Source organism: Melozone crissalis, unplaced genomic scaffold (assembly GCF_028551555.1).
Source record: "Melozone crissalis strain CALT ecotype California unplaced genomic scaffold, PUWL_Pcris_2 ptg000013l_1, whole genome shotgun sequence".
NCBI lineage: Eukaryota > Metazoa > Chordata > Aves > Passeriformes > Passerellidae > Melozone > Melozone crissalis.
In genome coordinates this window covers 51,162,864-51,188,086 of record NW_026535791.1, presented here as the reverse complement: position 1 = coordinate 51,188,086, position 25,223 = coordinate 51,162,864, and the positions used below count along the sequence as shown (strand labels likewise).

At 40.3% G+C, this 25,223-nt stretch overlaps 1 protein-coding gene across 1 annotated transcript in view; it reads left to right on the top strand.

Moving 5' to 3' along the window:
- The window catches only part of COL4A2 (collagen type IV alpha 2 chain), a 141,752-nt gene that overhangs the window by 15,434 nt on the left and 101,095 nt on the right, over positions 1-25,223 (top strand). The gene's annotated exons all lie outside the window — the stretch shown is intronic.

Here is a 25,223-nt window from a genome sequence, read left to right as displayed (position 1 = left end):
GAAGTTATGTATGGGGTGAAGTTATGTGAGCAGAGAATGTCTTATGACATCCCCCCCGACATTACACCCGTGTGAGACCTACAGAACTAACTGTAAGTCTGTCCTCTCTCATCTTCTGCAGTCCTTGCTTATCATCAGCTGAAAGTACAGGCTCAGTTTGATAGAGAAAACTTGATTCATGTGGCATATTGGTGTGAAGAAATATAAGGACTATATAAAGCAAGACTGATATTTACAAAGTAGGCTGTGAGAATGTCCTGAGTTTAATTCATGTTTGAATTACAGTGCCAGTTTTGGAGAAACATCTCATCTGTATTTTTTGTGGTTTTAAGTGCCAAAGAGCCTACCACAGCCCCTACTAGATTTTTTCAGTAGTTGATTACTCTTAAAATAATCACAGATTGATTTAACCACATTGATCTAGCCTTAGAATCAATCTCTGAGCTTTTGTTTTACCTTTGCAAAGTAGATGAAAGAGCTTAATGTTACAAGTTTATTCGTTTCATTATGTCATTATATAGGTACTATGCATATATAAATTAACATCATTTTTAAATCATAGCCAATGAAGGAAAAATAATATTTCCCTTCTCATTTCTTGCATACCTTCCATAAAACCCACAGACCAGGTTATCCTGTCACTGATGCTGTCCAATTCTCCTAGGGATAGTTATTGGATTTTGTAGATAAAACTGAAAGGGAAGTGTGGCCCTTTATGTATGTTGGCAGGCAAAGAGCATCAGAAGCATTTTTGCTTTCGGGATAATTGCAAAATTGTTTCCTTCTTTTTTGTCATCCACCCATGATGCCATCTAATTTGATGTTCCTTGGCTGCTAGCTGTTAGCCTCATTAACCTTACTCGATAGAGTGTTCCAACATTTATGAATCTCATGTGAAAAATGATTCCTGATGGCTGGAATTTGTTTTTCTTTAATTTCTACCTTTGCCCTCTTGTCCTATTATGCATACTAGGCTGAAAATAGTAACTTGAGATTGGTGTGCCTACTTCTTACAGTGTAATGAATTCCAGTTAACACTCTTGCTTTTTCTTTCTTTTAAGATAGTCATGGTAATTTAAAATTATTTAACCAGCAGTCCTCCTTATTTTCACTTAGGTCTCTTATGTTTTTACATTTAGTAATAATTCTTCTGTGAAAGGAAAGGAGGAAATTCAGATGTGTATCATTTGTCACTTGGCCTATTTCTACAAATGTGATTTTACCCTGATGTTAACTTTATTGTCTTCCTTGGCACGTGGAGTAGGGCCAATGCAATATTCCTGTGGGCATCAAGACTTGACATTTGTGAGGCTAAAACTTCATCAGTTCTGCATTTTCACTCTGCAGAGTGGCAAAACCTCAATTCTTAAATCTAAGCGCATTTCAGCTAGCTGTGATGATCATTGCCAAATTTGCAGTTGTGGAGAGTGGGAATTTAATCTCTGTTCACAAATAAAAGGGGTTTTTTTCCCATTTTTTGGGGTCATACAGAGACTCTTGTATACTTGCATTCTGCACTGGTAGCAACAGATCTTCCCATCCAGCACAGGTCATCATTAAAAGTACCATCACAAAGGCAGTTTATTTTTATTGCATTTTCTTTAAAATCCTGACATTATTAAAAAGGTTCAATGTAGGTCTCTTAAGGGCTACTAATACACATTAGGATTGGTCCATAATGCAGCATCTTAATATGGATGCAAATTCATTTGAAATTCTGAGCAATTTTGGGACAGAGTGCATTGTATTCCAGGAAGCCTGTAATATAATACAAGACTTATCAGAAAGGCTACCACACTGTTTCAATTAGCTTAAAGATTATGTTAAGTCCTTTAAGTTCAGCTGGTCGGGAGCTTGGTGGCTTTTTTCTTTTCTTTCTATTGTTTACTTTGTTGTTTCCTAATACAGGCTTCACAGGGTGAAGAGAGAAACAAACTGTGACACTTGATATCTAGGAAAAAAAGGTCATTCCACTGACAAGAGAATTGTTTACAATTGTTTACAAACAATTCTCCCCTGTCAGACTTTTAAATTAAGTTTATAAAGGATGAATAGAAAGAGGAGATTGTATGTTACCTAAGAGGGGTGTTAGGGATGAAATAATGCAAAGAAACACTCACAGGGTACTTAGAAAGTGCAGCTGTTCATGGCCTGAAGGGATGAAATTGTGGTTACCATTCACTGGCAAGTATTATATTGTAAAGTTCATCCCTGCGTACAATTACTTTTAGGGCTGTTTCCTTTTTGAGTTTAAAATCTTCCAAATCAAGAGTCTGTTTGATGGTCTCTGTCTCATAAGAATATCAGGCAACTTAGTGTTCTCATCTTTGAAAATGGTTACTTCAGCATGTATTGAAACATCCACACCACTCATGAAGAAGCACACAGAAAAGGCAGTTTTGGCTTTACTGGCTATTAAAAACCTATTCAAAAGTGTCCACCTTTTGGCTCAGGCCCTATTCTTTGTATAGAGAAGGTATTTTCTGAAAGGTTATCGTGCCTTGGACAAAGTTGGTGGATTAATCACACTGGAAGTTTGGCCTATCTATACAATCTTGTATAATGTATGTCATTCATCCTACATGGAAAAATAATCCCTTCTGTGAATGCCTTTAACTATATTCTAAAGACTCACAAAATTTACTTTCAAAGTCTACTTTTAGGGAAAAAAACTGGGGTTCTTTTAGCAAATTAAAAAATACTGTGCAGATAGATAACTCCAAATGAGGTCTTCTTTTCCAAAAATAACCAGAGGTCAGTTTTGCTGGAAAGAAGGTTATGTTACCAAAGTTAAGCATTTACTGAGTCAAGCATTCCAATGCCAGGTTCTTCTGGGAGGTATCCTAAGAAACAGAAGCCTTCCCTGAAGTACTATAAATTCAGCATGATGAAATAATAATAGGATCTTCTGGAAACTCAATTTTAGAAAGTTATTTCACACTTAAGACAGTAAAATGTGTCTTCTCAAGTAAATTGAGACTTCCTCAGGCATGCATTTCTTCCTCCTTGCATTTCCTTTCATGCTTCTGAATGCATACCATACATCCATCACTCCTTTTGCTAGCTGCTAATCTAAGAATTTCTCCACATTGTCAGGAAAAAAGAAACTCTATACCTGAAAATCTTCTTGCCTACTTGTTGATATAAATTGTTGACTTGATAAACTCATTAAAGCAAGCTTTTCTCCTTCATAATGGTCCAAGTATTGAGGAGAGTAAATGTGCAATGTGAGATGCTTCAGAGAAGTCAGGTTTCAGAAGGGCTTGGCTTCCCTTCACCCTGCTTTGTCTGGACAGGCCCTGCAGTAGGTCTGGGCCGGCCCTGGGGGAGGAGGTGTCTGCCAGGCACAGCTGAGCCTGTTCCATGGTGCATGGGTGTCTAGACAGGCACAGCAGGAACTGTTTCTCCTCTGGAGATGTCTCTGTCTCTTCCCTAGTTGCACAGTCAGCCATAAGTGTCAAACAGACCCTTCTGAGATGCTTCAGCAGCACACCTCATCTTCCAGGAGTCCATGGCCTTTTGTCAATTAGAAAACACTGCTGGCTTGTGCATGGTGACATGGGCTCAAGGCTTTGCCTCCGAGCAGGGTAAATCCCCAGACACTTTTTTATGGCTCTGAGGTTTCTGTTTGTCATACCCCTGCAGGGCACAGCTTGGCTGTGCTTCACTGCAACCACACACCCATAGCAAGAGGTGACTTCTGCCTTCTCAAGTCCATCCTTGGGGCAAGTCCAGGGAGGAAGGCTACTGTTGTCATTACATTGCAAAAGTTTCATACTATTGTCTCCTTATTGCAAGAGTTGCATACCTCCCTGATGTTTCTTGTAGGCATCTCCTCTAGGCACTGCCTCTTCCTTCTTCCCACAGCAAACAACAGACTCCAGTTCCCCTCAACCACCCAATCTATCTTTTATAGCACTCTTCCTATTGGCTACAGCTGTGGCCTGTTAAAGTCAGGCCTGCTCCTAATCTTTAATAATTAACCCAGCTGCAACTCTTTAGGGGTAAGATTACTTTCTATACTACCTTTATTTACTTATATTCTATCCCCCTACAGGCTGCTGCTGGCAGTGATCAGCTCTGCCACAGCCTCTGCTGAGGAGGCTTTGCCTGGTGCCAGGGACATAGGGGTTCCCTAAGAGATATGACACCCCTGCTCTGCATGCCACAGGGATCCAGGGCCAAGTGTAGGAGGGACCATGCTTGCTGGAGCGAGATGCACTGTGTGTTTGCTACCTGGCTCAGCACCCCAGTCAGCAGGGAAGTGCCTCTGCACAAAGGAACACTTGGGAGGATAAATACAGTGTGGTCCTTTAATAATTTTTAAGCTTGAGTGCATTTCAACGCAGTGGCTTTTTGATAAAGAAAGACCAGGAGACAGGGAGATGAAAGAAATCTAGTGAAAAAAGAAAACCCAGTGAGAAAATGAATTATAAAAAAGCAGCAACAGAAGGAATAATAGTGCTTTGTTTATTCTTTCCCTTTTAGCTTTGTGGGCATATAATAGATTTCCACTTCTTGCTCCTACTTTCTATTTTCTCTACCACCCACAGTGTCCTTTCATTGCCTCTCCAAAGAGGCCCAAGAGTGCAGCCACCCTGCACAGACTAACCTGGACTCAAAGGGCAGCCTGATGTTGTAGCCTGAAGCCAGTTGCTATTTGTATAGCAACATGACTTTGCAGGAAAAGAGTTCAGTCATGCTCGATTTTGCTTCTGGTGTTGCAAAAGCAGTACATCAGTGATGGAGTTGTGCAGATTGGATGGAACTAATTATATTAAGTTCCTCCATTAGAACTTGTAAGAGTGTTGCATGCAGAAGAGCGGGCTTTTTTGACAAGAAGTTGAATTGTATGAGGCTTCATGGAGCATTTATTTTTTATCCTTATGAGCTCAGGTCACCTTCTTCCATGAGAAAAACAAGAAAAGGAAATATTTACCAAATTTCCTGTAGAATTTCCTCCCCCTTTCTTCAGGCATTTTTCTTTCTCAGCCTGGAAGAAACCAGCTGCACGGGTAGCATGAAATGTGCCAAGAACCCAATTTCATCTTTCTCCCTGGCTGACTGTGTTCTCTGTGACTACCTTTAGTAGTTTAAGTAAGAAAAATCTTAGAATTGTTAAGGTTGAAAAAACCTTTTAAGATCAAGTCCTACTGCCAGCCTAGCTCTATCACCATGTTCACCATTAAACTGTGTGCTCCTCTGTAGGATGAAAGCTTTTCATCTTAAAGGTCTGAGGACTCCAGCCTTTAACTCTTAGTTTGGATGAGAGGCAATTCCTTTTCCCAGATATTGTATTTTCCAGATACACAGCAAGTGCTTCTAAAATCTGATACTGTAGAAAGCTGAATAACTTATCAAGGCTTTTTATAATTTGAAGGAATATGACAGAACACTCATGTTCACAGAATTTGGTCCAGCTTATTCTCAATCTTAAATTTTACTGAGACCACCAAAACACTACTGGCCAGGGCAGACAGTTATCTTTTTTCTCATCACTAATGATGACAACTGGGTTCCTAGTGTCACAGCACTGTTATTTATTTTCCCTGATGGGGCTTCATCATGCTTTTAATGAACATTAGTTAAAAACAACTGCTAGACAAATTCCTCTGGAAAATTCCAATTACAACAAGTATAGAGATAAGAGATAAGTTTAAAGCTAGTTTGCATACTTCTGCTTAAGAAAAGGCAGCAGCACGGAAGTTAGTTTATGTGACTATTTTTAGTGCAGTCAGAAGATTCAGAGTAGCTGTCAAATGATTTAATTTTTTTATGTGCTCCTTTTAGCACATATTTTAGGTTTACTAGTTCTGTTTCCCGCAAGTCAACATTTTTTTTTCTCCAACTTAGTCTTGATGTTACAATTACCTCATTTTTATGCTGCTTATAGCAATTGAATACTCTAAATGACCTTCTTTATTGTTATGGTACTTCCACACACAGGTGTCAGGAGGAACACTGATGAATCTTTTCCCTTCATGGGCTGACACAAGTGACAGAGCTCCAGATGTGTGATACCAAAGCTCAGTCTATGGACAGGCTCTTCTGGCCTCTGCTTCCCGACTTGGGCTGCATTAAGGAGCCAAATGTTTGTAACTTTTGTTTTTCAGTCCATTTTCTTTTTTACTTCAGTTTCTCGTGTGATTCTCAGACCCTGTTTTATAAAACAGCCCTGTGGGCACACTGCTTGAAGGCAGAGCATGGGGACCAGCCAGAGACAGCAGCTTCCAGCTCAGCTCACCAGAGTCTCCCTGTGCACGAAGGAGAATCAGAAGTACCCATTTCTGTTGCTGCCTGCTAGCATGGGTGCACTGCAGAGGAGCCTGTAGGATACCTGCAGCTCTGACTAAGGAGGCTGGAGCTAGGGCATTAGGGGAATTAGGGGAGTAAGTGTGTGTAACAGGAAGATGAAAGAAGTGATTGCACAGCTTTGAATTCATCAATTCAAGCTTGTCTGTAAATTCAAGGAATAGATACACCCATCTGTAAAGGCAAGAGCTGTTGCCATCATCAAGCAAGTCAGGGAACACCCCTATGTAATATTAATTCAACACTAAAGTTCAGTTTCTTTCAGTTCAATAGCTCCTCTTTTTGTTTTTTTTTTACTTGGATGTAACTCAACTCCCTGTTTCTTAAATTGCTTTCTATCTCTCGCCAAGTTAGAGAGGCAAAAAAACAGGAAGAATGGAAGGAACCATTCTTCCCATTATTAAATTAGAAAACCAAGTCCCAGAAACCTTTCTCCAGTCTTTTTTTTTTTTTTTTCTAATTTTTGAATTCACTGCAATTACAGAGAAGACTTTTAGCTTTGCTGATTTTGAGAAGTGGAAGAAAATGATGCTATGTCCCTATATAGCCCTAGTGTTTACATTTACCAAGTAAAGAATGATAAATATGCTCATTTTGTCCTAACAAGATAAGTGGTAATAGTGCTGTTCTCTAGTCCAGGCAACCCACAATTATTTGATATTCAGCCACTCTGCAAAGTTCATTTTGCTGCCGGCTATTCACCAAGGATCAGTCACAAAGATAACAGAGGCTTGGGAGTTCTCAGGAATATTCTCTCTTTTGCAAATGAGTGAGTAAGTGAAGAATGTTTTTCTTTTCTGCATTGCTAGCCAAGAACTTTCTCCACATGCTTGTGGGACCTCTTGTTTTCCTCATGCAGTAGGTATTGCCATGTCCCAGAGAAAGACATTTAATGCCAGCAGAAAAAAAAATCAGTGCAGAAAAGCATTTTAATGAAACAAGACACAAGCCCTCTACAGAAAGTCTGTAACCTCGATGAGATCAGATAGCAAAGTGATACCAAAACTGCTTTTGGTATTCCACTGATGCTTCTCCACTTTTGGCTGTTGATCTGATGCACAAGGCTGTGCTGCAGGAGTAACATTGGCAGGCTCCAGCTGTGCTTGGGAAACAGCTGGAACAGCCTTGCTGGTCTTCATTGCCTGCAGCCCTGTCAGTGCAACCTGCAGCCTTATCAGATCTCCCCAGCAGAGCAGAGCTGGGCAAGCTCCCTGAGGCAGAGAAGTCTCAGCACAGGCGCCTTGAGTCTGTGTGGAGGCATGGATAAGAAAGTTGCTTGACCTTTCTACCACTACTATTTTCCTGAAGGTGTGGGCAACTTCTAATCTAAAAGAAAGGAAACTACATTTCAAAGATATTTAACAAATTTAATGGAAAAATATCTGAAAAACAAATTTTTCCTACTCAGAAAGATTAATAACTCAAGTGATCTATCATTTTGATATTGAAGATTTTTACACTTCATTTTTACATAGAAAGCATGGTGCAGTCATATAAATTTTTCTGACTGTATAGATCTAAACCATAGTCAAAGCTGGGAAAAACCCAAGTTTACATTTTTGTTTGTATTCAAAAAAAATCAGAAATTAACACCAGGTTAAGTAAACTGTCCCAGCTTTGCTTAGATATGTTTTGATATTGTTGTTGCTATGTCCTACCATAAACAATTAATTTTTGCTATTTTTGAGTCCAAGTATTAGAAAAAATATAAAAGCAGAAAGCATATAAATGCACTTACAGGCACTATATTGAACTTTCAGCCTACAAATTACTAGAAGAATTGTAATGAACTATTAAAAACCAGCAAAAATAGAAGTGTTTGGTAGTACTGATCTTGATCAGTTCCTCAGTTTGCAGCAAGGGATATTTAGATGGGATGGACATCTGCCCTGCAGCAGGCAGATACAAAGGATATTTGTGTTTGTCCTGAGCTTTGGGATTGAATCATGCCACAAAACACATGCTACAGATGCTGTGCTATGGAAACAGAGCTTCTTTAGAGTGAAATAAAGTGACTGACATACTAACACAGTTTCAACACCGCAAATTAGTACTAATCAATGCTTTGGGAGCTGCTGTTGAAATATGGGCAAGGAGGATGCTTTTATGAAGGCTGGGTCCAGGCTGCAGACATGGGGTGAGGTGCATTGGGTTGGTGGGGGTCAGTAACAGTTTGGCTCACAGTCTCTTCAACTCCTGTGGCAAGTCAAGCAGTCTTTGCCCAGTTTTTTGAAAACTGTTGAAGTAGCATCCTTACTTCAGCCAGGTCTGCAGTCCAGCCATCAGCAGATCACATACACACATTTTGCTGACAAAAGCCTCTTATACATAAAGCTGGAAGGGTAAAGCCTGTGCTGTTCCTGATTTGTATTTCTTGCACAGAGGCACTCCACTGGCAGCAGTGATGTGACAGGGTGATTGCAATACCAGCCTTCCCTGGCCAAGCTGTCCAGGTGATAAATGACACTTCAACACATCCACTGTGTGCAAGACAGCTGTGCCTCTAGATTTGATACCTACTTGTGTGCATTGACTCTTTAGAGGTCTGTGTTATCTTTGAGCTGAGATCATTCAGGAAGACAGATGTCTACCCCAACAGGGAATTCAGCGTGAGGGAAACCTCTCTGGCAAGAAGCAGTATAGGTCAGAATCAATTTTAGCTTTGCTTACGAAAGGAAAACAACCCATCCTGCAGAACCAAACAAACTGCACCAGTTTAAGCCTCCACCCAGAAATCTGGCAATCTAAATTACGCTCTCTTATTGAGCCGTACTTCCCTCCTCAGGAACAATGAATCAAACAAAATAAATAAATCTTTACACTTCCCTGTTCTTTCCACCTCCCAATTAATCAGACGTCATTTTGGAAAACCTAAGCATTCCACATTAGGAGGCAAAGCTGCCATCCCATCCCAGAGCGTGCTCGCGGCGTCATATCGACCTGCAGGAGCAGGGCACGGGGCTGGTGTGGCTTCTTGTTCCCAGTCCTGGGGAGCGGGGAGCCCAAGCCTCCCGGGGCGAGCGGCCCGCGTGTGTCCGGCCGTGCTGGGCTGCGCCGTGCCGCGCCGTGCTGCACCGTGCCGGGCCGTGCTGCACCGTGCCGAGCCGTGCTGCGCCGTGAGGGGCTGCACTGTGCTGGGCTGCACCGTGCCGGGCCGTGCTGCGCCGTGCCGGGCCGGGCTACACCGTGAGGGGCTGTACCGTGCTGGGCTGCGCCGTGCCGGGCCGTTCTGCATCGTGAGGGGCTGTACCGTGCTGGGCTGCACCGTGAGATGCTGTACCGTGCGGGACTGTACCGTGCTGGGCTGCACCGTGCCGGGCCGGGTTGCACCGTGCCGGGCCAAACCGTGCCGGGCCGTGCTGCACCGTGCTGGGCCGGGCTGCACCGTGCCGTGCTGCGCCGTGCCGGGCTGCACCGCGGCCCTTGCCGGCATCGCTGCTGTTATTGACGCCGCTGCTGGCGCTGCTGTCCCGGGAGCGGTGCCCGCCGCTCCCGCCGCCCCTTCCCGCCCGCTCCCTTCCCCGGTGGCAGCAGCAGCCCCGCCGCGCTCCCGGCGCTTTACAGAAAGTGCAGCGGTGCGGGGATGCACGGCCACTGCGGAGCCCCAGCCGCGCAGAACGGACTGACCCAACTAAATGATTTTTTCTTTCCTAAGAAAGAAAGAAAAGAAGAAATCATCTCTTAGGAATATTTTTCCACACATAGACACATTTTTTCCAATTCTTGGGACAAGAGCAATTTATTTGGGCCATTATTTACCCCAGAATACCTATCCTTATAGATATTATATTGAACTTTCAGCCTACCAATTACTAGAAGAATTGTAATGAGCTATTGAAAACATACCTACCCAATTCTTTGCAAATATGTTTTGGCATACTGTTTTCTACACTCTTTAAATTAATAGGTTTTAACACCCAGGTCCAAAATGCTAGAAAATAGATGTTCAATTAAACCTGATAAAGCCTGGTCCATTATTCCCTTCCCTCATAGGCAGATGCCAAGAGATGATGTTTCTTTTCTAGGCTGTGGAGAAGACTTGTTGTCCATAGAAGTCCTTGAGAAAGAGCTGCTTTTCAGATCATCTGCTTTCTTTGGAGAAAGTGACTGATTTTGTCCAAGCTCCTGTGGTTGCATGAGCAGCTTTGAGTTCTGACATGCCTGGTTAGCATTTCCAAGATAGGAGATTCTAAAGTTACTGGGCTTTGAGTTCTTATGCTGTGCTCTCAGCTTTACACAAGATCCAGAGGTGAGGAATTACCACCAAATAGATCAAGTTTCTAGCCTGAAAGCAAGTTGTGAAATTGCTGCAGATGGCCTGCCAGTACAGGATTTCTGGTACCGTTTCACAGAGCATCAGATAGTCCCAATAAGTTTCAGATAAGTACTCTGCATTTTGGATGCTTATCTTTAACTTCTGATCTTTTGAAATTTGCCCCAATGCATTTCAAGTCTGTCCAATAAACAGGTCTTCCTCTAAATTAGATTATTAAAATTGTTTTGTGTCTTTTCAGTGAATCCATGTGTTCATTTATGGTCCCAAGGGAAGACTAAATTAACCCTGCTGCCATTTATTGAAGTATTACCAAATGACACTGTTTATACTAGATTTAGCTGTAAATCCCTACTTTCAGGGGCAGTGTGTCCCAGAATAGTGCAAAAAGGATGCTTTTCTGTCTATTTTTGAGGCATGAATAACATTAGAGAGAGATATCTTTCCTTTAGAATCTCAGAGGATAAGAAGTTTGCAGACTGAAATAATCTAAAGGTATTTCTTTAAATGTCTTTTCAAAAGGGTAAAGGATAGCAAATCAAAAATATTTTCTTTTAAAAAGTTTTTTATCGTTGTAGGTTCTGTAGCTCTTCATTACCTACAGCATTCCCATCTCCACCACCAACAACCTTCCCACCCTTTTTCTGGTAGTTCCCTGAAACCTAGAGGTCTCTCTTTTCTATGACTTCCTTCCTCCAGATTCTCCCTTCACATTTCAGTGATGTAAAACAGCCAAGATAAGAAATAGCTGTCTCTTCCCAGGAGGAGGCTGACGGATGTGCAATTCAGAAGAACAATTCCGTTTTCCCTCCTGTGTTCCTGGGATGGGGGGTGGTGGGGAGTGGGGGAAGCGAGAAGTTAACCTCACTTTTGCCAGCTATGCCAGCTGTTGCCAGCACAATAGACACAGCAAAGTACATCAGCATTGTACTGCTCTCTTCCTGAAAGAACAGAATAGTTTAAAAAAGACGAGATATGGAACAGAGGTGGCTAATAACTTGTATGTTTGGTCAAAGTACAAAACCAGATAATTCTTCGTGTAGTGTTTCCTATTGCTCTTTAAGCATCTGGCATAAACTGTTGTCTTCAGTCATGTTTCATGTAGGTCCCTTGTTGCTAGAAAGAGATCACTGGAGAGTTAGACTGTTACCATGGGGGGATAATAGTTACATTTGTTGTGGTTTTTCACAAAGAAAAGCATACTGGGCTGTGGGACTGTAAGAGTTAAAGAAGTATATTTGTGTGGAGGATGAGGGGTTTGTTACTGTGAGGTTTTAAGAGTAGCTTTATACATTATTTTATATTATTGATGTGGGTTAATGAGGAAAACACAAGAAATCATGTTTTCTTACTTACCTAAATATGATAAAAACAGCAAAAGCAGAAAAAACTTACTTGCTTGGGATCCTAATTCACATTGTTGCAGGAATTCACAGGCAAGAACATCACAATTTATGATGGTAAGGAAGTTCTTCAGTAAGCAAGAGGAGCCTGGGTTTCCATGATTAAGGGATACAGTTGGATTTAGTGGGACAAGAGAGTTAAGGCCAACTGGGTATTTGCAGTGGGAGATTTTTTGGGGATGAGTAAGAAAAAGCAAGGCATTGAAATGTCACAAGAATTTATGAGAAATGTGTTACTATAGATACCCTTTATCTTTCCCAGTAAATAGGAGAAGAGAAATCCATAAAGGGTCTTCATTATTACCATGTTAAAATCTTCAAAGATTCTTTTTGTCATGCCCATATTTTCAGTACCTTGCCTTGCTGCATCAGTGGTGACCTAGACTCAAAATCTGGCTTGTGTGTAATAAAGAAGCACAGGAGCACCACAGGAACAAGCGCTCCCCTAAGGTACTGAAGCCAGTGTTCTGTGTAGCAGTGGGCACCAGGAATCACTAATGCCACAAAATAAGGCTTAATGTTAGTGTGACTGTAACCTACTTTAGAGAGTTAAACAAATGATCTGGTGACCTAAGTGTTGTACAGAGAGAAGGAAAGAGCATGTCAATGATTAAGGAAGGTAATGGGCAGCAGTCACAAAGGTCCAGGGAAACTGAAATATTATGCTTGAATTATCAGAACAGCAGAATAAAATGTTCATTAATAGACACTGTGTGAATGGTGTAGCACCCTGAGAACAGTAGAGAAATGGTCCAGCTGTGCTAAAAGATTGTACTTGAGCAGCATCAATAAAACTGAAACCAAGTTAGCAACTTATCTGGGATCTCCGGCTACTGAGAAGCTTTTGGCTGACTGGAACCCAATGCATCCGGAAAAACAGAAAAGACAAGAAACCAGAAGAAAAGATATTGCATTTCACACCTGGAAAATTAATTACACTTGTATGTGTGTAAGTACACTCTAAGGAAATAAAGTGGATAAGGTTTGGAGGGTTTGGAGTAACTGCCCCCAAGACTTGTTTTACCAGCTTTCCAATTCAGTAAAACAGATCCCAGCATCTGGTGACTAGAGAAACTCTCTTCTTACCTTTCAAGATACAAAAGGGAAGACTACAAATTAAGTGGCATAAGCAGAGAATGGGAATTTTTTTTGAGATTATTGCTTAGCTTGTTAGATGGAAAAATGGAGTTCTAGTTATGCAGCTTGCAGGCACCAAACAGAACTTAGCCCCTCAAGTGCTTGGTGAGATTCATCTCTGTGAACAACAGATGTTGCCGACAGAGTGTGACCAGACTCAAGACCTCATTACTGATCCAGCATGTGTCAGTACATTGCCTTTTCATGAAGAAGACCTGCCTTTTAAAAATCAAGTGGAATAATTTCTTAGACATTGGAAAAATAGAACACAGAAGAAAGGATCTAGTGAACAGGTAGCAATGAAACTGTTTTGCCAGGTTTTCAGCTGGTGAAGCATTGAGTTTATAAGAGTACACGGTGAATGATTGATTCTTCCAGGAGGGGATCTCTAGTAGAGTCCTTCTAGAAGCTTAATGTGTTTGAGATCTATTCTGCTCACAAAATATAGTGTAGATACTGACTTCTCCATGATCACAGAAAAGAAAGACAAGACAAATATGTGATCTTTCTTTACCTTGTGATGCCTGAAAATGAAGCTGTGGTTTTTGTGGTAGAGCAAAGGGTCCCTGGAGAAGAGTCTTTATGGTGCTTGAGCCATACATTGAGTAATGATTCACTAGAGCTTTGATTCCTCAATCTGCATGGGGAGAACTGTTTTCCTCTACTTGCTTTGAAGTTTAGCAGAGTCTTGCATCTTATGTCAGAGGAAGGCCACTGGGCTTTTGTGTTTCAGATCTTAGAGAAGCCAGACCAGTGCCACAAGAAGATGGTACCTACTCAAGAGACCAACAGTCTCATTACTGATCTTTAATCTGAAGATCTGTTCTGAACAGAGGCATGAGATGCAGTCCGTGAGGTTCTAAGGAGGCAAGCAAGGACACAGAGCTTGGATTCATGGTCATTGTTGTTGTTTTATTGAACATGAACATTGCAGACCCAGGTTATTTCACACCATTGCTGATAAAGTTTTTCCAAGATCCATTCTTAGTCTTTGGGCATTCTTTCTCAATATCATTATGTTGAGCTGAGGACTTTCACAGAAAGCTGCTTGTAGCAAAGCTGTATAGATGCATCCAGTCTTCTGCTTGCCTCTGGATTTCAAATTCAAGGCTATTCTTCCTGGGTTAGGTGGTATATACAGCCCATACAGAAACATGTTCTGAATAAAGCATCAGTTACCAGTTTCTAAAACCTTTGAGCTTGATGAGCACTCTGGGATTTGTTCCACCTCTTGTAAGAGTCAAGCTCATATCACGAGTCAAGATCATATCGCTTCATTCAGTGAGCTATAAATGCATTACTTACTTTTTTTCTTGTCTATTTTCTGCTTTTTACTGCCAAGACATGAGCATTTCTGAATTTTGCAGATCTGTTTGCAAAATAGCAAGCATGTCATGAAAAAGGATGTGAAAGAGAAGCCAAATTACATCCCTTAAGTCAGTTTAAAGCTCGATATTCGGTTGTTTATAATCTCAGTATGTTAGTTGTTTGTACTATGATAAGAGCATTTTTGGTGTGGAGGCTGAGCAACAATTGCAGCAATGCAGACAGTGTTTGTCTGTTGGGCAGGGAAGTGGACCGGAAAGCAGGAAAATCTGGGTCCTAGACCAAGCTGAACCAGTGACTCATCAAACTCTGGGAAAGTGCATTTAACCCAGTTCTGCAACATTACAGGAATCAGCTCAGCTGCCAAACTGAACCAGAGCATGCTTTAAGACACAAGTCAGTGGTAATATGGGAAGGATGAGCCGTTTTCTTCATTGAGTAAATAAATGTAATTTCCATATTACCATATCCTGAGCCAATGTTTCACAGTATGGCTGTGGTGATGTTCCTGTATAGTCAAGGGGATATTTGGAAGAAAGTGAAACCTCCCCTATTCCCCCCTTCCAAAAAAAAAAAAAGAACAAAAAAACCCCAATAAAACAAACAAACCTTCCCATTCTTCCCATTAAAATTATGTGGAAACAGATATGCAGGATGAAGAAATATCCAAAGAATAAACTGTCATTTATTTCTTAGGATTCAGGGTAACAATTCAGCCATTCCAGGTTTCTGATTTTGTAATCTACAGATGCAAATACTTTATATTGACATATAGATTTTGACCCCTAACTAGGTAAGTAACTAAAAGAGCTCTTTGGCAGAAGAAAGAAAGATATCATGTGAGTTTTATGAGCAAATGTTTTAAGACATTTAATGAAATGAAAAGTATATAGGTGAGACAAGAGATTACCAATGATAGTTGACTACCAGGTTTTATATCCACAAGAGGCATATTAGTCTTTTCATTCTGAATACTTTCTTCTGTTAGATTACCTTCCTTAACCTCATTGCAAATAGAAAAGCTTTCACAGATGTCTGCATGTAGCCCTGATATGTCAGATCCTCTACTGTGGCTTCATTATTTGCTAAACCTGTACCCAAGGCTTTTACCAGCAGCAACACAGATCACCTTGGAGCAGAGGCAATAAGGCTCAGGGAGGCGGTAAAGTTTTGCAATCAAAAGTGGAAAGTAAAATGGGTCAGTAAGAAAGCTTGTTCTCATGGGCTTTTTCTTGACTGAAATAGAAAGGAAATGGTGGGTGAAGCATCTGACCAAGCAGTTAGCAGTAAACACTTCCATCATCAAATGCAATTCTTTTTCCAGTTTGGAAATCTCTTACCCATTATTCTTACTTTTAAGGAAATACCAGTCCAATCCCAAGAAGTAGTTCTGAAAAATTGCATAGCAAATTTCCACATTTAATGTTTCCACTACAGTCATTTGTCTAACAGCCAACTCTGAAAATTGAGCCAGGGCTGTAAAGGTTATGCTGGACTGGACTTACCCATCAGCATGTATGATAAATGCAGTGTCAGCCAATCTGTGCCCTCACTGATAAACCTGTGCAAATCCATTCCTTCCAAATCATGCTGTCAGGGATAATTCCATACTTCCACTTCTTGGTAGATATTTCTAATTGTGATTTATATAATTCTGCAGGAAGAATTTAAATTCAGCTTTCTTCATTATATCTGATTCTGCAGGGACAAGAAGATTTTGAAAGGCCATTGAAAACCATTGCCAACTTCATCCCTCCCAAGGGAAAAAAGAACTCCCAGGATCTCTTAAGTATTCACTTCAGAACCAGATCAGCATGTCTGAGCTATGACTGTAAACAGAACAATGTCTGTAAACAGTTATCAGAGGAAAACAAAGTTAACTAATTCAATTGATAAAAGCAGTTTGGGCACAATCAAGCGTTTTTAAGTTATTACAGACAACATGAAACAGGAATAAAATCTCAGTGGTTTTGCTCACATTTTGGGAAGCCCTGGCACCATTGCAGTGCACTGAAGAAAGTCCAGATGCTGCAGCCATGTGAACAGCTGTACAGCTGGTTTCTGTCAGTCCCCTCCCCACAAGCAGAGTAATGCCATTGCGCTGCTGCTGGTTCAAAAGTAAAAAAATCTTTCCTACATTGGCTGGCTGGTTTGTTCTTAGTGTAATAGGCACAGATGAGTTCTCAGAAATACTGGTTGCCTATCTGAGGTATGATTAGCAACCTTTAAGGCTTACCAGTCACAAAGAATAATATGTTCTTAAGTTTCCCGAGTCTGCCAATTTACGTAGGTGAGTAAACTAGACAGGTCAAATAACTGGCGTGGTTTATAAATAGACTAAAAAAAAATCTCCATATATAGACTAGCATCCAGACTTTCTATTGTTTCAAGCAAATGATATCATTATTTGGATGTCTTTCCAAAACTGAAAAGGACTTCGGAAACCAGAAGTAGTTAAATATAGAAATTGCTACTTTAATGAGTGAATTCTGTGGTTCATTATTATGCTACTAGTATGTGAACAAATGTCTTTCTGTTCTTAGGGATGGGAAAGGAGGTTTTATTCTAGTCATATAAGATATTGCACAAAAGCCAAATTCAGATTGAGAGTTGATAGGCTTTGACTTCATTTTTTTATGGAAAATATTCCAGTGTAACTGCACATATCAAGATCACACTGTTCACTAACTTGCACCTTGCATAAGCTCTGGGCAGATCAAATACAAAATGCACAGTGGTTTGCATAAATAAAATACTAGAATAAAAATTAAAAATTAAAAGAGAAACAATCTGTGCTTTTCAGTGTCCCTAACAAGTGATTACGTCTACTTTGGAAAGTCACAATAAAATCACAGAATTAAGTCAAAGGACTTTTTTCATTGCTAATAACTAGAAAACAGTTCTGACTTCTGTAATACTGGTTTTTAAATGACCTAAGTAGCTTCTGTGGAGATGCATTTAATTCCTAGGGGTGGGGTGTTGAGAACAAGGACTCATGTTAAGATGTTCCAGAGAGACATCTAAGACCACCATCCTTTTAGATGAGGAATGTCATCTTGCATGTTAGATGAGAGTCTGCTGTCTCATAAGAAAAGATAATAGTGAAATAATACACATCTCCAAAAGTATGTCTTTACCAAAGATGGGATCAAGTTTAATAGGATATCAAATTTTACCTTACCAATACAGATTTTACTGTAGTTACTGCTGCATCCTGTATCTTTCTTTCAGTTTCAGCTAAAAAATCCTGTTTGAACAAAGAACCAGGTGACATGAAGTCACCTAAATTTAGGCATCTACATATTCAGGAGGTGTCTTGAGTTCTCATTATAATCAAGGAAGCCAATGGGCTTGCCTTAACTAATAGTAATAATTAATGTAGGTATCTTTACTTACCTTTATTAATACATTTCCAGCTTCAAAATCTTACTAGGCTCATACCTGTGGGGTATTTTTTCTGCAGGCAAACCCAATTCTGACCTTGGTAAAACAGAGCAACACTTTTACTCTCTTTTTGTAATCATTGTGGGCCATAGGTACCACTTCATGGCTGCTTAATATTTGCCCCTTTGTAAGATGTAAGAGACAATTTTAACCATGGTTGCACGCTCTTCAAAGAGCTTCATTTTCCTGCAGTATTACCTGTCTCCTGCTACCATATATTCAAGCCTCAGCTGATGACTGAGGCAAAATTTGTCATTTCTCTAGGCAAGCTCAAACAGAGAAGTGCCAGATGATATTTTTCTTCCTTTTCTGGATGCAATTTTGTTCCAGAAAAAGCCTTTTGCATTTTATCCCTTCTTCATTAGTTCCTGAAAGCTGCAGCACTTTCATTCAGAGATCTGGGGCAACCTTTTAGGATTCCCTTTCCCATGGCATTACAGATTCTTCGAAAATAAGCAGGAGTGCTATATTTTTCTATAGAGGTGACTTCTTTTAATTGTTTGACACTTTGGAGTGTTTTAACTGGGTTTTCCTAGATTATATTCCTCTTTTGTAGTATAACGTATAATCACCTTGTGGCAGAAAAAAAAGGGAAAATATGGCTGAATTCAACTTCATTACCTGTAAAATACGAAACTTCCATTCTCAGACCTCTTGACAAAAAACTGTGTCACAACATATGCTGCTTGCTTCAAAATGTGCTGTTTGCAAACAAACTCATGTTGGACAACTAGGCAAGACCCCTGGAGAGTTATTCAAATATCTGTGCTTTATATGTAGGCAGCTTTTAAGCATTTCTCTTTCTCTTTGCCTGGCCTCTTAAAGACCTTTTTTTTTTTTTTTAATGCCTACTATATCACAGCTGCTCTTTCTGGATTTCATCTGGTTTTCTGGGTAAATATGTGTTTGGATGAAAGCCACAAAATTAGAAATGGTTTTATGGAAATATGATGGATAAGTTCACACTGTATCATATCTGACTTCTGCCATTGTTCCAAGGCAGTGTCTCCAGACAGCAACAAGAGAACTTTATAATCTGAAGTGAGACAGTAAATAGTACCTCAAATAAAGTGAACATGTGGAGCTGTGAAGTTTCACTTTGAAATGAAACTATGCAGCCTTCAAATCAAGGCTGCATGCCAAGAGGTTCATATAATCAAGAGTCACAAGCAAGTCCATAAGAGGAAAGTCTTTTATAGCTTCATTTCTGAGAGATACAGAATTCATATTTCGCACCTCTGGTTCCAACATACTTGCTGAGACACCCCTAGAAGACCAGTTTCTGTCTCTTAGGATCTTCTCAGCATTGGAGACTTTAAATTCTTGCCCTTCCTTTCCTTACCCCAGACATCAAACCAAGGTATCTCAGTCCCTAGGAGCAGTAGTGCTTTTGGGTACTTCTCCTTTGTTGCCATTCCCATGCCCATCGGGACTCAGAGCTGAAGCAAGCTGCTTGCTTTCTTGGCATCCTGCTTCCCAGTTTTCTTGATACACTACATGAGAGGGAGAGGGCATGTGGAACTTCACACCATTTTATAATAAATAATTGATTACCACAAGTACAGCTCCTCTCATTGCATTGAGAAGACTCCATTAGGCAGTGGTTAGGAGACCAGCTCTCTTCATACAGCTGGTGGGAAGTATCTTTTTGTGTTCTTCCTGGGACCAGTTTCCTCCTCCAGAGTTTTTCCATTGAAGGATATGTAAATACATGGCTCCCCCTACTTTTGGTGGGAAGTGTAAACATTCATAAGATTTTGAGGTCACGCACTAAATTATTCTAGTTGCCATGCATCCAGTCTGGAAAAGATTCTGGCTCTCATTCAAATATGAAAGAAAGAATTAGTTCTTAGTGAAATCATTCTCAGAACAGTTGGGGAGAGGATCCACACCCACATCTTTTCCTTCCTCTCTGACTGTGCCAATTATCTCTCCCTTTCCCTGGACAATTAAGGGCTTCACAGTGGTCTTACTGTGCCATGCAATAGCAGGACTGTTAGTAGGCATTTTCTGGTGGCTGATTGCATCTTTGACTTTGAGGAGAGACCAGGCCTATTCCTGGGCAATCCAGGCCTTCTCCACTGACAGCATTCTCAATACTTTGTTTTGAGTGATTGTTTATACATATTTCTAGAGAAGTAAGTTTGGTAACAGGCAACAAATGTTTTCAGCTCTTAAAGGAGTAAAATGTTTGGTTTGAGCAAAGACAACTGTGCTGTCACATTTGAATCTGATGAAGTTCTTTGTCTGGTGATGATCAGCAGCAGGAGTACTCTGTCATACTCCTACTTTATTTTTTCTTCTTTCATTTGAAGGAAGCAAAAAAATAATGTTTCTAAGTCCGGGCTGTATAAACCGAATTTGAAATAAATGTTGGTATCAACAGCTGAAGGTCAAATGTGAAAGCAGAGGTTCATGCTGGAGGTGTGGCCTGGTCTGGTCTCCCTGGCACTGACACAGAGGCTGACTCTCAGGCACGCCAGGAATTCCCTCGGGACTTCCAGGCTGAAGCCTCACTGGAAGCATCTGAATGTGCTGCTCCAGTGTGCTGTGCACTGCCCCACTGCAGGGGCATGCAGAATGTCAGCACCTCAGTCCTAGCTCAGTGCTTCTGCAAGCTCCTAAAACTTCTAAAACACACCCTTGGTGAAACTTGGGTGTACAGAATGGGGCTTGTCAGCACAAAGGTTAATGCACAACTACAATGTACAACACGTTATCAAAGATGTCGGTGTATGGAGTCTTTGATTCCAAGTTGCAATATTTTCATTATAATTTCCGTAATTATTTTTTGAGCTGTATGTAAGGAAATGGCTTATATTTCCTGGTCTTTCTGTACTCATAGAACTCTACTTTGAGGTCTGTCTCTGGTTGCTTTTGTTCTTTGTTAGAATACCAGCCCTTGAAGTAGAGGTACTTGAATGGGCACGCAGAAATGACAGCTTCCCAAATGTGACCAAGATTAGCAACAAATAAATCATTACGTGTGGAAAAGTTTAAAGAGAAATGCATATGTATTTCTGTGTTTTTTAAGAGCTTGGCTGAAAGAAGCGGCATTTAAGTTGTCTATTTTTGGCTGAAGATGTCTAAATAGAGAAATAATATTGTTTGGAGACAAAAAAATGATGAAAAAGCAAGAGGGCAGAAAAATTTTTGTGTTGGGACACACACGTTGTATGCTTGCTATACATAAAAATGAGAAGTATTTACACTCGGCAAATATGCACAAACATAGGTGGCACTTACTTACATGTTTTCTCTTGCTTTTGTTTGAGCAGTGTTCATGTTCCTTGAACATGATGAATATATTCATCCCAGCACAGTGGCTGGGTAAGCCAGCTCTGGAGATGCTTAGCTTTGAACAGTGTGAACTTGATCAGTGTTAGATGTAACTTAAGATTTGCTGATTAAAGAAAACACCTCTAAGAACCTAGCATTTCTTTATTTGGCAAAGTAGCATATCACTGTTGTTATTAGTAATAATTCACAACTACATCACTGCAAGAAACAGTGAATTACAATTCTATATCTTCTTGTTATTATCATTTGTACAAAATCACTGTAAAAATCTGATAAATTACACAAAAGGGCTATTAAGTTGTAATTGTACTGCCTTTGCTCCTGCAGTTGGTATTTAGGAGTAAGCCTGTCCTTCCTTACAAGCTTATCCCTTCTTACCTCACCTTCCCACAGGACATGCCTGGTCAAGAGACCTGTGGTCTCTCCCCATGGGGGCTCCCAGTGGGCTTGTGCTCACAAGTCAACCTCACTGCTGCCTGCAGATGTCCCTGCCCTTGCTCTTCATATATCCTCACCACTTCCATTCTTCACCTAATTTGATGCCCTCTTCATCTTTTTTTTATTTATTTTCCAAGTTTTCACCACTCTTGCACTACCATTTCCCTGCCTATACTCCTCCCAAATAAACAAACTACTCTCAATTTCTTTTCCCTCATTGGTCCCATTTTTTTAACACTCAAAAGTTATTTTTTCTGACACTATTACCTAGGCAAAATTTTCTCTAATATGGTATTACCATTACAGTTGGCTGAATGAGACAGCATTGCCTCCAAGGGTTGCGTTTTGACCCTGTGGGTCTCATTGGGAACATCAATGTTACACATTTCTGGACAGAATTACCTTATTTTACTCTTGATTCTCCAACCTAATTCTAATTAAGCAGCACCTCACCTTATGCACAGAAAGTTTGCACTCCATTGCAATGGCATAGCTCATTTTGTGTTTGCGCATATGTCTGCTCTTAAATAACGTTCTTCACACTCAGTTTTCCCATCAAAGGGTGTAGCTTCCTGTGAGGGTGAGACTTGGGCACTTAGCACAGGATTCATCTCATGTGAAACTGGACATCTGCTCTGTAGACACATCTGAACCAGTTACCCTATGTTACATCTCTAATCCCCTTACTCTCCTATGATGAGATTTAGCTCTGGTATCTGAAATAGATCTGATGAGAGTCTCTGAGTGATCTAAAACAGCAGCTGGATGTTGCGCCTATATTGCATGAATCTTAGATTAGATCCTATAAACCCCATTTCTAGACTCTGGCTAAACTCTGGCCTTCTTAGAGATTAGTGGGATTATACATCATCCAAAACATAAGAAAGACTTGGAGCTGAGAGGCTTCTCAGCAGACACCTTCATACTTGAGGGCCAGTTCTTCCAGCTTGATTACACAAATCCTAGAATATCGTTCTGGTGCAGGAACACTTCTCTTCATTTAACTGCATACTGAGCTAGTCAGGAGATTCATCTCCCCATCCTTACACTTTCTACAGGGGGTGGATGTCTCTGTGGAAGCTACCTCCACCCACCTTTGTGGTTGAGAGAAAGCAGTAGGACCTTTCTGGGAGAGATGCAGTCCATCAGTTTAAATGCCAGTGTAAGGATGGAATGAAGCATGTCCTAGATGTGACTGTTCTTGCCACTGACCAAAAAGGCTCCTGCTCAGTTCAAAACAACCACATTGGGTTATCACCATTAGTGTTATGTTCCCAGAAATCTGTTTTCCTCAGGACACAAATAGTTGAGGACTTCAAAGTACATTGTCCATTGCTAAATTTGAAACTTTCAGGTTTTTGCATTCTAATTATTGACTGATATATGTCCATTTGATTTCCCTTCATGTCAATTGTGGGTCCATGGGTACAGTTGTTTTTAGCAAAGTTCTACAAGAATCCTTAACAGACTTATTTTTGAACATTAACAAGCTTGTAAATCATACTGGTTTAGACTGTAACCACCAGTAATGCAAGATCAAACAGTGCAGCAACCTTCAAAAAATTATAAATATTCTAGACATTTGTAATAGTGGAAGATAGTAGAAAATGCTGCATGTGACTAAAAGTTCCCAGAGTCATTCCACTAGCAGTTGAAAAGTGAAGAGGTGGAAATTAGGTAATAAAGAAAGCCCAAGTATAATCAAGAAGAGGTATATTACTGCTGATCTCAAATGCTTTCCCATTATGTTCCCTACCCTTGGAGAATCATCCAGATTTTTCTTTTCATTGTCTGCAGAATCTGTGTGCATAAAAGGATACAAAATGAAAAAATAATGAAAAAAAAAGCTTCCTAAAATTGTGGAAGAAAACAATTGTGTCCCCATATTAGCTGCTGGTATTGTTACAGCATGCAAATTAAAATATTGGATGGTGGATAGTACACAAACAATGGACTTTGAACTTCCATTTGAAATAAGCATTAGCAGCCTCCTCCATTTTTTTCTTACAAGTGCACAAATATCTTAACATAGTTCTGATTCATTTTCTATTTTCCTCTTGACAACAGTTTACCAAATTTAGAGTCACTATGCTATTTAAAGAAATAAACTTATTGTTCTCATTATTTTTTTTTCTCAGTAGCAAAACTGAGAACCCACATGATCAAATTACTGTATCTGTCTGTTACTCTTAGGCTGGGATATGCTGTTGTTTACAACATGGACAAAAACAGATTCTAAAAGTTCAGAATTGATTGTTACCAATGGCAGCACTACATAGCACAGTTCTCCCTAAAGTATACCCACATCCTCCAGAAGAATTATGATCACACAGGCCATTCATCTGCATGGCATCCATAAAAATTCATAGAACTATACTCAACTTCAGAAAAGAAACTGTGGGCAAAACTCCGTTAAATGAAGGATACTGAGAAAAAGATGCACATTTCATCTGCAAATGGGTTAATAAGAAATAAACTCCATGGAAATAGTGAGGTTTATTTAACTAAAAAATGGACCAACCTGAGCAAACTGCTGGAATTTATAAAATTGTCTTGATTTAATATTTCCTCTAAACAATAGCCTAAACATAAATCAGAATTCATAACATGACGCAGAATTCTGCTACATCCATGAAATAATTTCCTGAATAAGACACCTAACCTAGGTCAGGGCATGGTTTCAGTTTGGTGGACTGCTTTGATCCGTAGGAAAACCCTACCTCCTCAATTAAACATGAACATTAAATATAAAGCTGAAACAAAAGTGTTTTAGTATATAAAAGTACTTTAGATACAGACATGAACCTTCTCATGACAAGCATAAAACTTGTTTTGGGAACTTTGTATTTCTGTGTATCATAAGATTAAGAATCTGCTGTACAAATATGACCAAAGCAGGACTTAGGTAGTGCTTGGTGCCTACTCCATACCTTTTATTAATTTGACTGCCAGGGAGATATCCAAATCCCAGAGCTGTGTTTTCAGGTACTGTGAAGGCAGAAATGGATACCTGAGAAACGTGACTGAAAAGCCTCAGGCATTGAGTAGAGGACTGCTTAGAGCCCCATGGCAGCTTTGGTCTCCGCTCTGTTTTAGCTCCTTAAGTCAGCCCTAGAGGCAGGAATAGCAGCATCACTGTCTATTTATGAAACAGCACAGCAGTTCAGAGCACCCATCCTGTTTTGGAGCCTTGTTTATATCCCCTTCACCTCCCTTTCAAGAGATGATGAACTCAAGCTCTGAAGGAGGTGGAAAAGTGAAGGCACTATTTGCTTTAGCCCAGAGGAGAACAAGTGACTTGGAGCCTGACTCTGCACCCTACAACTGGGTTGCCTTGAGGTTTCATGTGAGGAGCACTGCATGTGAAATGCCCTGAATGACAGATTCAGGTTTCCTGTAGCCACTAGATTAGTCCTCTCTTTTTCTTCTGACTGTATTAATTATTCACTGTGGGCCAAGTCAAGTTCATAAATAGTGATGAGAAATCCCTTCCTCCTTTCCCAGATTACTTACTAGGCTGCTGGGTCATTTTCAGGGGTTCCAGTGTGCTGCAGGCAGGTCTTCACAACATTCCTAATCATTAAGTTACA